General features: G+C 45.6%; 4 non-coding genes and 1 pseudogene across 4 annotated transcripts; all 5 read right to left on the bottom strand.

Moving 5' to 3' along the window:
• Nucleotides 1-3067: 3067 nt before the first annotated feature.
• LOC146783686 (U4 spliceosomal RNA) lies at nt 3068-3208 on the bottom strand. The gene has a single exon (XR_014971221.1). It is a non-coding gene; the product is annotated as a U4 spliceosomal RNA (small nuclear RNA).
• Nucleotides 3209-4029: 821 nt separating this feature from the next.
• On the bottom strand, nt 4030-4144 carry LOC146783685 (U4 spliceosomal RNA; annotated as a pseudogene).
• Nucleotides 4145-8164: 4020 nt separating this feature from the next.
• On the bottom strand, nt 8165-8302 carry LOC146783684 (U4 spliceosomal RNA). The gene has a single exon (XR_014971255.1). It is a non-coding gene; the product is annotated as a U4 spliceosomal RNA (small nuclear RNA).
• An 820-nt stretch (nt 8303-9122) lies between these two features.
• On the bottom strand, nt 9123-9263 carry LOC146783683 (U4 spliceosomal RNA). Its single transcript, XR_014971093.1, has one exon. It is a non-coding gene; the product is annotated as a U4 spliceosomal RNA (small nuclear RNA).
• Nucleotides 9264-13284: 4021 nt separating this feature from the next.
• Nucleotides 13285-13425, bottom strand: LOC146783682 (U4 spliceosomal RNA). Its single transcript, XR_014971226.1, has one exon. It is a non-coding gene; the product is annotated as a U4 spliceosomal RNA (small nuclear RNA).
• Nucleotides 13426-13626: the final 201 nt, after the last annotated feature.

Genomic DNA, 13626 nt, shown 5'->3' with positions numbered 1-13626 from the left:
AGTGGTGTGGGCACAGAGGCAGGAGCCCGGTGCCCCTACAGTACCCAGGTCCATTCCTGGGCCCTGTAAGTGCAGTGCTTCCATTTAAGAGTACATGGTGCTGGGAGCTTGTCAAACACGAACTCCACAGCACTATAATGGCAGCACAGAAGACTGAGAAGTTTGGTATCAAACTGCTCAGCACATTAAACCCACACTGATGCCAGTATGGTATTTAATGTACCAAGCACCACAGAGGGCATCTTAGAGAGGCCCCCTGAAACCTAATTTACAATCCACGTCTGTTCTGAGGCTGCCTAGGCTGCCACACAGCAGACATGTTGCTGGACCCCTGGGTAGGAGAGCCCCTGCTCTCCTGGGTCTGCAACAATGCACATCCTGGGCGAGATGCTAGATCTCCTCCCCCAGGATGGGCAGGGGGAAGCTTCAAAGGCATGCCGCCTCTGTGAGCTTCCCCAGGCCACTTGCAACCCCCACTCTGGCGGGAAGCTTGGCCGGAAACCCCAAATAAGGACAGGGGATGGGCCAGCCTGCCAACTCCACCCCTCAGGTGGGGAAGGCGAGGTGAAGCACATCTCCGGGCGCTCGCCATCTTGAAGATGGGAGGCCCTACCCAATCAGGACTAGGCTGCTGCCCCCCTCCCAGAGGAGAGTGGCTGAATAGGGGGTGTACTCACCCCAGGACAGGGACCCATTGGTCCCTGCCCTTCGCCTACCTGTAACGCCCCTAAATTTAGTATTTAGGGGCACCCTGAACCTTCCTTCCCCAGATTCCAGATTCCGAAATACAAAGAAGAGGAAGAAGAAAGAAGACCTGCCCTGCAGCTGCTAAGAAGAGGAAGACACCAACTGCTTTGGCCCCAGCCCTACAGGCCTGGCGACACTCGAACCTGCTCCTGCTCCAACCCGGCATCTATTGTGGCCAGCAACCTCACAAACCCCGGAGGACCTGGCTACCTTTTGGCTCTAAGCCCCTGGGACTCACATGAGTAGAGGCTCTACTCAAAATCTACTTCTAATCCCTGGCATCAGCCCGGAACCGCGAACCCTACACACTCTGCACCCGCCAAGCCTGGCCTGTGCCGGAGTGACCAAAGACCACGAGGACGACCCCACGACGACTGTGAACCTGAGTCCGGCACCCAAGGACTTCCCTAGACGCTCCTGACGACACCTGCAGCCTCAGAACCAGGTACCCCCCCAACGCGATCAACAGAGGGTAAGATTTCCCGACACCAAAAGGCACCCCTGCACCCGGCGCCCTGCGGCTCCCTGTGCCCAAATCCTGGGTACCTACCTATCCTCCAACTACCCAACTTACCTCTCGAAGTGGTGGTGGCACCTAAAGAATCTTCGTCCCCGAGCTTGCAATCTATTTCTAAACCGGAGCTCTCCCATTGAAATCAATTGAGCGCCCAAGAGCTCAAAAGCACCCTGCACCCAGCCGCCCGAGTGGCCCTGGCAGTGTAACCTCTACACCTATCTACTTCCCCATTTGCCCTGAGCAAGTGACCAGGAGCCCAGCTCCCACAGCCGCGTAGCCTGCTAGTCAGCAGCCACCAACCAAGGCCCCCCTACCTCTCATAGGATAACATTGGGTCTAACTCTCTCTGCACCCGGCTGCCCCTGTGCCGCTGAGGGTGAAAAAACTCTACCTACCTGACCCTGGGAGACCCCTGAGTCTATGCCCAGAACCTTAACTCTGCCAGTCGAGTACTTACCTTTAAACCGATAACTCAATTTTCTCCATAGGGTAACATTGACTGGTTTCTTCTGAAAATTTCTTCAAAGTGTGGAGTTTTCAAAACTTAAAATATTCACCAAAAATCAGCCGAGTAACGAAAACGAAAATACTCACCTGCTATTAGGTGAGCTCCAAGTGCTGGATCTTGGTGCTCAGCACTGACTCTGAAAAATACTTACAACTGTACTTACCAGTAACCCAATTTTCTTCCATAGGGAATCATTGACTGTTTTTCTGTGAAATTTCTTCAAAGTGTCAATTTCTGCAAACTTTAAATACTCTTTAAAAATCGTATAACTTCTGAAAACGTAATTACTTACCTGTTTTGGATAAAGGTCCCAGTACTGAGTCTAGGCACCCAGTACTGGATTACAAAAGTAACGAGAACATACTATACCTGCAGCTTGAATTTTCTTCCATAGGGAATCATTGACTGTTTTCTATGAAATTTCTTCTAAGTGTCAACTTTTAAAATAGCAAAATATTACTTAAAAATCCTAGTAGTAACTAAGTCGACTTTTATCACTTGTTTCTAAGTATTGTCCCAGGACTGAATCTAGGATCCAGTCCTGGAATCTCTAAAGTAATCCTGAAAGTAATCTATTGCAAATAACTTGAAATTTCCATTGAACTCAATGCATTATTGTGTTTAAAACTGTGTTGCCTATTGCAACAACTTATAACTTTCTACAAAAGCCAATTGCATATTGCAAAAGTATTTAAATAAAACATCTCATTCTGAGAAAGTATATTTTAATTCCTATTGTTGGTTCTAAAACAAAACAGACATATCTTTTTTATACAAACCATTGGCCTAGAGTTCAGTTATTGAGTGTGTGAAATCATTTCGCTGACTGTGTACAACAAATGCTTTACACTGTCCTCTGATACTGCCTTACTGCTCGACCAAGCTACCACTTTAGAGACTAAGGTTATTTCTAACTTTAGCCTCTGCCAAACCTCTGGGGACTGTGGAGTCTGTACACCCTGTACTTATTTTGGAACAGTATATACAGAGCCACTTTCTCACAATAGTACATTTGATCTAAAACCTAGAGAGATGCTGAATAAATGTCTGAATCTTCGGACACTGCGCAGCTTCTAAATCAATTAGCACCCAAAGTTTAATATGTGTACCTTACCTAATGATTAAGCGGACCCTCTTTTACGCATATAAAAAACACGTTGGTTGAAATGAAAATGTTAATGAAAAACATACCGAGCAAAGAGTATTGATATTCTATGAAAAATATCTACACCTTTTTTCTTACTGAATAAATACATTGATGTATATTCAATCATTTTTTGACACAATTGATCTAGCCTCCGTAAAGATTATCCTAAATTACTAACAACAACTGTTGTTCTAGTTGACAAGACTGGGTATTGCGTAAAGTTTTGAATAAGCAACAATCACACCTCGGATACACCGCATTGGTTACAATACTGCCACTATTCAAAGATAACGTCCAATTGGCAATATGAGCAGTCCCACAATCGTGACACTTTTGTCTCTTTCAGGGAGACAAAGTTGGAACATATGCACTGATCAGAGAGATATGCAAGCATACTTTCTATGTTTTCTATCACTCAGGTCAAAAGCCAGACATCAGGTGGACTATTTTATCTTCTGTTGGTTCTGCAGATAAGTACCCATTGGGCTCTGGGATTCCATATGCTAATTAGCAGATTTCACTATACAGCCTCCTTTGGCACCTCCCTTCATCCCTCTCTATGTGTGATGTCATCAGTACATGATTCTGTATGCAAACACATATACTCCTAAGCCCCATCTGGCTCCTTCCAAAACGAGTTATTGTACCTAAATGCAAGCAGAGCAACCAAAGGAGTACTATTCTAGAATATTACAAGAGTTCACTTTGGCACCTCTTTGTTCACCCAGATACAAGATGCCTTTCTTGTAAAAGGATACATATCAGTCTGCCGACAAAGGAGTGTACAATCTCAGCTATTCACTCAATAGCCGACAAAATAGCACATTAGCTCTGCTACTTAGAGAGATGCTGAATGAATGTCTGAAGCTTTGGACACTGTGCAGCTTCCAAGACAATTAGATCACAAAGTTTAATACGTGTACCTTACCTATTGATTAAGAGGACCCTTTTCCACAGATATGAGAAACACTTTAGTTGAAATAAAACAGTTGTTAAAAAAACATATTGACCAATGAGTATTGACATTCTATGAAAAATATCTACACCTCTTTGCTTACTAAATAACTATAATGATGTATAATCAATCTTCTTTTGACACAATTGATCCAGCCTCCATAGAGACTATCAAAAATTGCCAATATCAACTATTTCTCAAGTTTTCAATAAGCAATAATCACGCCTCGGATAGACCTCATTGGCTACGATACTGCCACTGCACAAAGATAACATCAGCTAGGCGATATGAGCAGTCCCACAACGGTGACACTTTTGTCTGTTACAGGGAGACAAATTTGAAACGTGCATCGATCAGAGAGATATGCAAGCATACTTTCTATGTTTTCTATCACTCGAGTCAAAAGCCAGACATGATATGTACTACTCTATCTTCTGTTGCTTCTGCAGGTAAGTGCCCGTTGAGCTCTGGGATTCCGTATGCTAATTAGCAGATTTCACTATACAGCCTCCTTTGGCACCTCCCTTCATCCCTCTCTATGTGGGATGTCATCAGTACATGATTATGTATGCAACCACATATCCTCCTAAGCCCAAGCAGGCTCCTCCCAAAACTAGTTCTTGTACCTAAATGCAAGAAAGCAACCAAAGGTGTACTATTCTAGAATATTACAAGAGTTAACTTTGGCGCCTCTTGTTCACCCGGATACGAGATGCCTTTCTTGTAAATGGATACATATCAGTCTGCGGACAAAGGAGTGTACAATCTCAGCTATTCACTCAATAGCCGACAAAATAGTTGTGTGAAAGTGCCATCTTTCTTGAATGGTATGCCCCCACTTTTTGCTGAATTGCTGAATGTACTTTGACTGAGTGTGCCCTGGACTCCTGCCAATCAGGAGCCCAGGGCCTATGTTCCTTCCCAAAACAAAAATCTCAAAACAAAATTGGCAAACCCTGGCCACATGTCAGCCCCTGGTAAGTGGTACCCTAGGTACCCAGGGCCTTGTGACCAGGGAAGGCCTCTAAGGGCTGCAGCACTCATTGTGCCACCCTTAGAGGCCCTGTACCCTAACACACACACACTGCCCTGGCAGGCTGAGTGTCTGGGTACAAGACAAAACAGAGAATCGACGTGGCACACATCCCTGTGTGCCATGCCCACAACCTTCACTGCCCTGGCATACATCAGCCACCCCTCTAGCTGGGTGCCCTATGCCAGTGGTGTGGGCACAGAGGCAGGAGCCCGGTGCCCCTACAGTACCCAGGTCCATTCCTGGGCCCTGTAAGTGCAGTGCTTCCATTTAAGAGTACATGGTGCTGGGATCTTGTCAAACACGAACTCCACAGCACTATAATGGCAGCACAGAAGACTGAGAAGTTTGGTATCAAACTGCTCAGCACATTAAACCCACACTGATGCCAGTATGGTATTTAATGTACCAAGCACCACAGAGGGCATCTTAGAGAGGCCCCCTGAAACCTAACCTACAATCCACGTCTGTTCTGAGGCTGCCTAGGCTGCCACACAGCAGACATGTTGCTGGACCCCTGGGTAGGAGAGCCCCTGCTCTCCTGGGTCTGCAACAATGCACATCCTGGGCGAGATGCTAGATCTCCTCCCCCAGGATGGGCAGGGGGAAGCTTCAAAGGCATGCCGCCTCAGTGAGCTTCCCCAGGCCACTTGCAACCCCCACTCTGGCGGGAAGCTTGGCCGGAAACCCCAAATAAGGACAGGGGATGGGCCAGCCTGCCAACCCCACCCCTCAGGTGGGGAAGGCGAGGTGAAGCACATCTCCGGGCGCTCGCCATCTTGAAGATGGGAGGCCCTACCCAATCAGGACTAGGCTGCTGCCCCCCTCCCAGAGGAGAGTGGCTGAATAGGGGGTGTACTCACCCCAGGACAGGGACCCATTGGCCCCTGCCCTTCGCCTACCTGTAACGCCCCTAAATTTAGTATTTAGGGGCACCCTGAACCTTCCTTCCCCAGATTCCAGATTCCGAAATACAAAGAAGAGGACGAAGAAAGAAGACCTGCCCTGCAGCTGCTAAGAAGAGGAAGACACCAACTGCTTTGGCCCCAGCCCTACAGGCCTGGCGACACTCGAACCTGCTCCTGCTCCAACCCGGCATCTATTGTGGCCAGCAACCTCACAAACCCCGGAGGACCTTGCTACCTTTTGGCTCTAAGCCCCTGGAACTCCCATGAGTAGAGGCTCTACTCAAAATCTACTTCTAATCCCTGGCATCAGCCCGGAACCACGAACCCTACACACTCTGCACCCGCCAAGCCTGGCCTGTGCCGGAGTGACCAAAGACCACGAGGACGACCCCAGGACGACTGTGAACCCGAGTCCGGCACCCAAGGACTTCCCTAGACGCTCCTGACGACACCTGCAGCCTCAGAACCAGGTACCCCCCCAACGCGATCAACAGAGGGTAAGATTTCCCGACACCAAAAGGCACCCCTGCACCCGGCGCCCTGCGGCTCCCTGTGCCCAAATCCTGGGTACCTACCTATCCTCCAACTACCCAACTTACCTCTCGAAGTGGTGGTGGCACCTAAAGAATCTTCGTCCCCGAGCTTGCAATCTTTTTCTAAACCGGAGCTCTCCCATTGAAATCAATTGAGCGCCCAAGAGCTCAAAAGCACCCTGCACCCAGCCGCCCGAGTGGCCCTGGCAGTGTAACCTCTACACCTATCTACTTCCCCATTTGCCCTGAGCAAGTGACCAGGAGCCCAGCTCCCACAGCCGCGTAGCCTGCTAGTCAGCAGCCACCAACCAAGGCCCCCCTACCTCTCATAGGATAACATTGGGTCTAACTCTCTCTGCACCCGGCTGCCCCTGTGCCGCTGAGGGTGAAAAAACTCTACCTACCTGACCCTGGGAGACCCCTGAGTCTATGCCCAGAACCTTAACTCTGCCAGTCGAGTACTTACCTTTAAACCGATAACTCAATTTTCTCCATAGGGTAACATTGACTGGTTTCTTCTGAAAATTTCTTCAAAGTGTGGAGTTTTCAAAACTTAAAATATTCACCAAAAATCAGCCGAGTAACGAAAACGAAAATACTCACCTGCTATTAGGTGAGCTCCCAGTGCTGGATCTTGGTGCCCAGCACTGACTCTGAAAAATACTTACAACTGTACTTACCAGTAACCCAATTTTCTTCCATAGGGAATCATTGACTGTTTTTCTGTGAAATTTCTTCAAAGTGTCAATTTCTGCAAACTTTAAATATTCTTTAAAAATCGTATAACTTCTGAAAACGTAATTACTTACCTGTTTTGGATAAAGGTCCCAGTACTGAGTCTAGGCACCCAGTACTGGATTACAAAAGTAACGAGAACATACTATACCTGCAGCTTGAATTTTCTTCCATAGGGAATCATTGACTGTTTTCTATGAAATTTCTTCTAAGTGTCAACTTTTAAAATAGCAAAATATTACTTAAAAATCCTAGTAGTAACTAAGTCGACTTTTATCACTTGTTTCTAAGTATTGGCCCAGGACTGAATCTAGGATCCAGTCCTGGAATCTCTAAAGTAATCCTGAAAGTAATCTATTGCAAATAACTTGAAATTTCCATTGAACTCAATGCATTATTGTGTTTAAAACTGTGTTGCCTATTGCAACAACTTATAACTTTCTACAAAAGCCAATTGCATATTGCAAAAGTATTTAAATAAAGCATCTCATTCTGAGAAAGTATATTTTAATTCCTATTGTTGGTTCTAAAACAAAACAGACATATCTTTTTTATACAAACCATTGGCCTAGAGTTCAGTTATTGAGTGTGTGAAATCATTTCGCTGACTGAGTGTGTACAACAAATGCTTTACACTGTCCTCTGATACTGCCTTACTGCTCGACCAAGCTACCACTTTAGAGACTAAGGTTATTTCTAACTTTAGCCTCTGCCAAACCTCTGGGGACTGTGGAGTCTGTACACCCTGTACTTATTTTGGAACAGTATATACAGAGCCACTTTCTCACAATAGTACATTTGATCTAAAACCTAGAGAGATGCTGAATAAATGTCTGAATCTTCGGACACTGCGCAGCTTCTAAATCAATTAGCACCCAAAGTTTAATATGTGTACCTTACCTAATGATTAAGCGGACCCTCTTTTACGCATATAAAAAACACGTTGGTTGAAATGAAACAGTTAATGAAAAACATATCGAGCAAAGAGTATTGATATTCTATGAAAAATATCTACACCTTTTTTCTTACTGAATAAATACATTGATGTATAATCAATCATTTTTTGACACAATTGATCTAGCCTCCGTAAAGATTATCCTAAATTACCAACAACGGTTGTTCAAGTTGACAAGACTGGGTATTGCGTAAAGTTTTGAATAAGCAACAATCACACCTCGGATACACCGCATTGGTTACAATACTGCCACTATTCAAAGATAACGTCCAATTGGCAATATGAGCAGTCCCACAATCGTGACACTTTTGTCTCTTACAGGGAGACAAAGTTGGAACATATGCACTGATCAGAGAGATATGCAAGCATACTTTCTATGTTTTCTATCACTCAGGTCAAAAGCCAGACAACAGGTGGACTACTTTATCTTCTGTTGGTTCTGCAGATAAGTACCCATTGGGCTCTGAGGTTCCGTATGCTAATTAGCAGATTTCACTATACAGCCTCCTTTGGCACCTCCCTTCATCCCTCTCTATGTGTGATGTCATCAGTACATGATTCTGTATGCAAACACATATACTCCTAAGCCCCATCTGGCTCCTTCCAAAACGAGTTATTGTACCTAAATGCAAGCAGAGCAACCAAAGGAGTACTATTCTAGAATATTACAAGAGTTCACTTTGGCACCTCTTTGTTCACCCAGATACAAGATGCCTTTCTTGTAAAAGGATACATATCAGTCTGCCGACAAAGGAGTGTACAATCTCAGCTATTCACTCAATAGCCGACAAAATAGCACATTAGCTCTGCTACTTAGAGAGATGCTGAATGAATGTCTGAAGCTTTGGACACTGTGCAGCTTCCAAGACAATTAGATCACAAAGTTTAATACGTGTACCTTACCTATTGATTAAGAGGACCCTTTTCCACAGATATGAGAAACACTTTAGTTGAAATAAAACAGTTGTTAAAAAACATATTGACCAATGAGTATTGACATTCTATGAAAAATATCTACACCTCTTTGCTTACTAAATAACTATAATGATGTATAATCAATCTTCTTTTGACACAATTGATCCAGCCTCCATAGAGTCTATCAAAAATTGCCAATATCAACTATTTTTCAAGTTGACATGGCGGGGTATTGGGTAAAGTTTTCAATAAGCAATAATCACGCCTCGGATAGACCTCATTGGCTACGATACTGCCACTGCACAAAGATAACATCAGCTAGGCGATATGAGCAGTCCCACAACGGTGACACTTTTGTCTGTTACAGGGAGACAAATTTGAAACGTGCACCGATCAGAGAGATATGCAAGCATACTTTCTATGTTTTCTATCACTCGAGTCAAAAGCCAGACATGATATGTACTACTCTATCTTCTGTTGCTTCTGCAGGTAAGTGCCCGTTGGGCTCTGGGATTCCGTATGCTAATTAGCAGATTTCACTATACAGCCTCCTTTGGCACCTCCCTTCATCCCTCTCTATGTGGGATGTCATCAGTACATGATTATGTATGCAACCACATATCCTCCTAAGCCCAAGCAGGCTCCTCCCAAAACTAGTTCTTGTACCTAAATGCAAGAAAGCAACCAAAGGTGTACTATTCTAGAATATTACAAGAGTTAACTTTGGCGCCTCTTGTTCACCCGGATACGAGATGCCTTTCTTGTAAATGGATACATATCAGTCTGCGGACAAAGGAGTGTACAATCTCAGCTATTCACTCAATAGCCGACAAAATAGTTGTGTGAAAGTGCCATCTTTCTTGAATGGTATGCCCCCACTTTTTGCTGAATTGCTGAATGTACTTTGACTGAGTGTGCCCTGGACTCCTGCCAATCAGGAGCCCAGGGCCTATGTTCCTTCCCAAAACAAAAATCTCAAAACAAAATTGGCAAACCCTGGCCACATGTCAGCCCCTGGTAAGTGGTACCCTAGGTACCCACGGCCTTGTGACCAGGGAAGGCCTCTAAGGGCTGCAGCACTCATTGTGCCACCCTTAGAGGCCCTGTACCCTAACACACACACACTGCCCTGGCAGGCTGAGTGTCTGGGTACAAGACAAAACAGAGAATCGACATGGCACACATCCCTGTGTGCCATGCCCACAACCTTCACTGCCCTGGCATCCATCAGCCACCCCTCTAGCTGGGTGCCCTATGCCAGTGGTGTGGGCACAGAGGCAGGAGCCCGGTGCCCCTACAGTACCCAGGTCCATTCCTGGACCCTGTAAGTGCAGTGCTTCCATTTAAGAGTACCTGGTGCTGGGAGCTTGTCAAACACGAACTCCACAGCACTATAATGGCAGCACAGAAGACTGAGAAGTTTGGTATCAAACTGCTCAGCACATTAAACCCACACTGATGCCAGTATGGTATTTAATGTACCAAGCACCACAGAGGGCATCTTAGAGAGGCCCCCTGAAACCTAATTTACAATCCACGTCTGTTCTGAGGCTGCCTAGGCTGCCACACAGCAGACATGTTGCTGGACCCCTGGGTAGGAGAGCCCCTGCTCTCCTGGGTCTGCAACAATGCACATCCTGGGCGAGATGCTAGATCTCCTCCCCCAGGATGGGCAGGGGGAAGCTTCAAAGGCATGCCGCCTCTGTGAGCTTCCCCAGGCCACTTGCAACCCCCACTCTGGCGGGAAGCTTGGCCGGAAACCCCAAATAAGGACAGGGGATGGGCCAGCCTGCCAACTCCACCCCTCAGGTGGGGAAGGCGAGGTGAAGCACATCTCCGGGCGCTCGCCATCTTGAAGATGGGAGGCCCTACCCAATCAGGACTAGGCTGATGCCCCCCTCCCAGAGGAGAGTGGCTGAATAGGGGGTGTACTCACCCCAGGACAGGGACCCATTGGTCCCTGCCCTTCGCCTACCTGTAACGCCCCTAAATTTAGTATTTAGGGGCACCCTGAACCTTCCTTCCCCAGATTCCAGATTCCGAAATACAAAGAAGAGGAAGAAGAAAGAAGACCTGCCCTGCAGCTGCTAAGAAGAGGAAGACACCAACTGCTTTGGCCCCAGCCCTACAGGCCTGGCGACACTCGAACCTGCTCCTGCTCCAACCCGGCATCTATTGTGGCCAGCAACCTCACAAACCCCGGAGGACCTGGCTACCTTTTGGCTCTAAGCCCCTGGGACTCCCATGAGTAGAGGCTCTACTCAAAATCTACTTCTAATCCCTGGCATCAGCCCGGAACCGCGAACCCTACACACTCTGCACCCGCCAAGCCTGGCCTGTGCCGGAGTGACCAAAGACCACGAGGACGACCCCACGACGACTGTGAACCTGAGTCCGGCACCCAAGGACTTCCCTAGACGCTCCTGACGACACCTGCAGCCTCAGAACCAGGTACCCCCCCAACGCGATCAACAGAGGGTAAGATTTCCCGACACCAAAAGGCACCCCTGCACCCGGCGCCCTGCGGCTCCCTGTGCCCAAATCCTGGGTACCTACCTATCCTCCAACTACCCAACTTACCTCTCGAAGTGGTGGTGGCACCTAAAGAATCTTCGTCCCCGAGCTTGCAATCTTTTTCTAAACCGGAGCTCTCCCATTGAAATCAATTGAGCGCCCAAGAGCTCAAAAGCACCCTGCACCCAGCCGCCCGAGTGGCCCTGGCAGTGTAACCTCTACACCTATCTACTTCCCCATTTGCCCTGAGCAAGTGACCAGGAGCCCAGCTCCCACAGCCGCGTAGCCTGCTAGTCAGCAGCCACCAACCAAGGCCCCCCTACCTCTCATAGGATAACATTGGGTCTAACTCTCTCTGCACCCGGCTGCCCCTGTGCCGCTGAGGGTGAAAAAACTCTACCTACCTGACCCTGGGAGACCCCTGAGTCTATGCCCAGAACCTTAACTCTGCCAGTCAAGTACTTACCTTTAAACCGATAACTCAATTTTCTCCATAGGGTAACATTGACTGGTTTCTTCTGAAAATTTCTTCAAAGTGTGGAGTTTTCAAAATTTTAAAATATTCACCAAAAATCAGCCGAGTAACGAAAACGAAAATACTCACCTGCTATTAGGTGAGCTCCCAGTGCTGGATCTTGGTGCCCAGCACTGACTCTGAAAAATACTTACAACTGTACTCACCAGTAACCCAATTTTCTTCCATAGGGAATCATTGACTGTTTTTCTGTGAAATTTCTTCAAAGTGTCAATTTCTGCAAACTTTAAATACTCTTTAAAAATCGTATAACTTCTGAAAACGTAATTACTTACCTGTTTTGGATAAAGGTCCCAGTACTGAGTCTAGGCACCCAGTACTGGATTACAAAAGTAACGAGAACATACTATACCTGCAGCTTGAATTTTCTTCCATAGGGAATCATTGACTGTTTTCTATGAAATTTCTTCTAAGTGTCAACTTTTAAAATAGCAAAATATTACTTAAAAATCCTAGTAGTAACTAAGTCGACTTTTATCACTTGTTTCTAAGTATTGTCCCAGGACTGAATCTAGGATCCAGTCCTGGAATCTCTAAAGTAATCCTGAAAGTAATCTATTGCAAATAACTTGAAATTTCCATTGAACTCAATGCATTATTGTGTTTAAAACTGTGTTGCCTATTGCAACAACTTATAACTTTCTACAAAAGCCAATTGCATATTGCAAAAGTATTTAAATAAAACATCTCATTCTGAGAAAGTATATTTTAATTCCTATTGTTGGTTCTAAAACAAAACAGACATATCTTTTTTATACAAACCATTGGCCTAGAGTTCAGTTATTGAGTGTGTGAAATCATTTCGCTGACTGAGTGTGTACAACAAATGCTTTACACTGTCCTCTGATACTGCCTTACTGCTCGACCAAGCTACCACTTTAGAGACTAAGGTTATTTCTAACTTTAGCCTCTGCCAAACCTCTGGGGACTGTGGAGTCTGTACACCCTGTACTTATTTTGGAACAGTATATACAGAGCCACTTTCTCACAATAGTACATTTGATCTAAAACCTAGAGAGATGCTGAATAAATGTCTGAATCTTCGGACACTGCGCAGCTTCTAAATCAATTAGCACCCAAAGTTTAATATGTGTACCTTACCTAATGATTAAGCGGACCCTCTTTTACGCATATAAAAAACACGTTGGTTGAAATGAAACAGTTAATGAAAAACATATCGAGCAAAGAGTATTGATATTCTATGAAAAATATCTACACCTTTTTTCTTACTGAATAAATACATTGATGTATAATCAATCATTTTTTGACACAATTGATCTAGCCTCCGTAAAAATTATCCTAAATTACCAACAACAACTGTTGTTCAAGTTGACAAGACTGGGTATTGCGTAAAGTTTTGAATAAGCAACAATCACACCTCGGATACACCGCATTGGTTACAATACTGCCACTATTCAAAGATAACGTCCAATTGGCAATATGAGCAGTCCCACAATCGTGACACTTTTGTCTCTTACAGGGAGACAAAGTTGGAACATATGCACTGATCAGAGAGATATGCAAGCATACTTTCTATGTTTTCTATCACTCAGGTCAAAAGCCAGACAACAGGTGGACTACTTTATCTTCTGTTGGTTCTGCAGATAAGTACCCATTGGGCTCT

Source organism: Triturus cristatus, chromosome 11 (genome assembly GCF_964204655.1).
Source record: "Triturus cristatus chromosome 11, aTriCri1.1, whole genome shotgun sequence".
Lineage (NCBI taxonomy): Eukaryota > Metazoa > Chordata > Amphibia > Caudata > Salamandridae > Triturus > Triturus cristatus.
The sequence above is the reverse complement of the archived record's forward strand: the minus strand, read 5'-3'. Positions and strand labels throughout refer to the sequence as shown.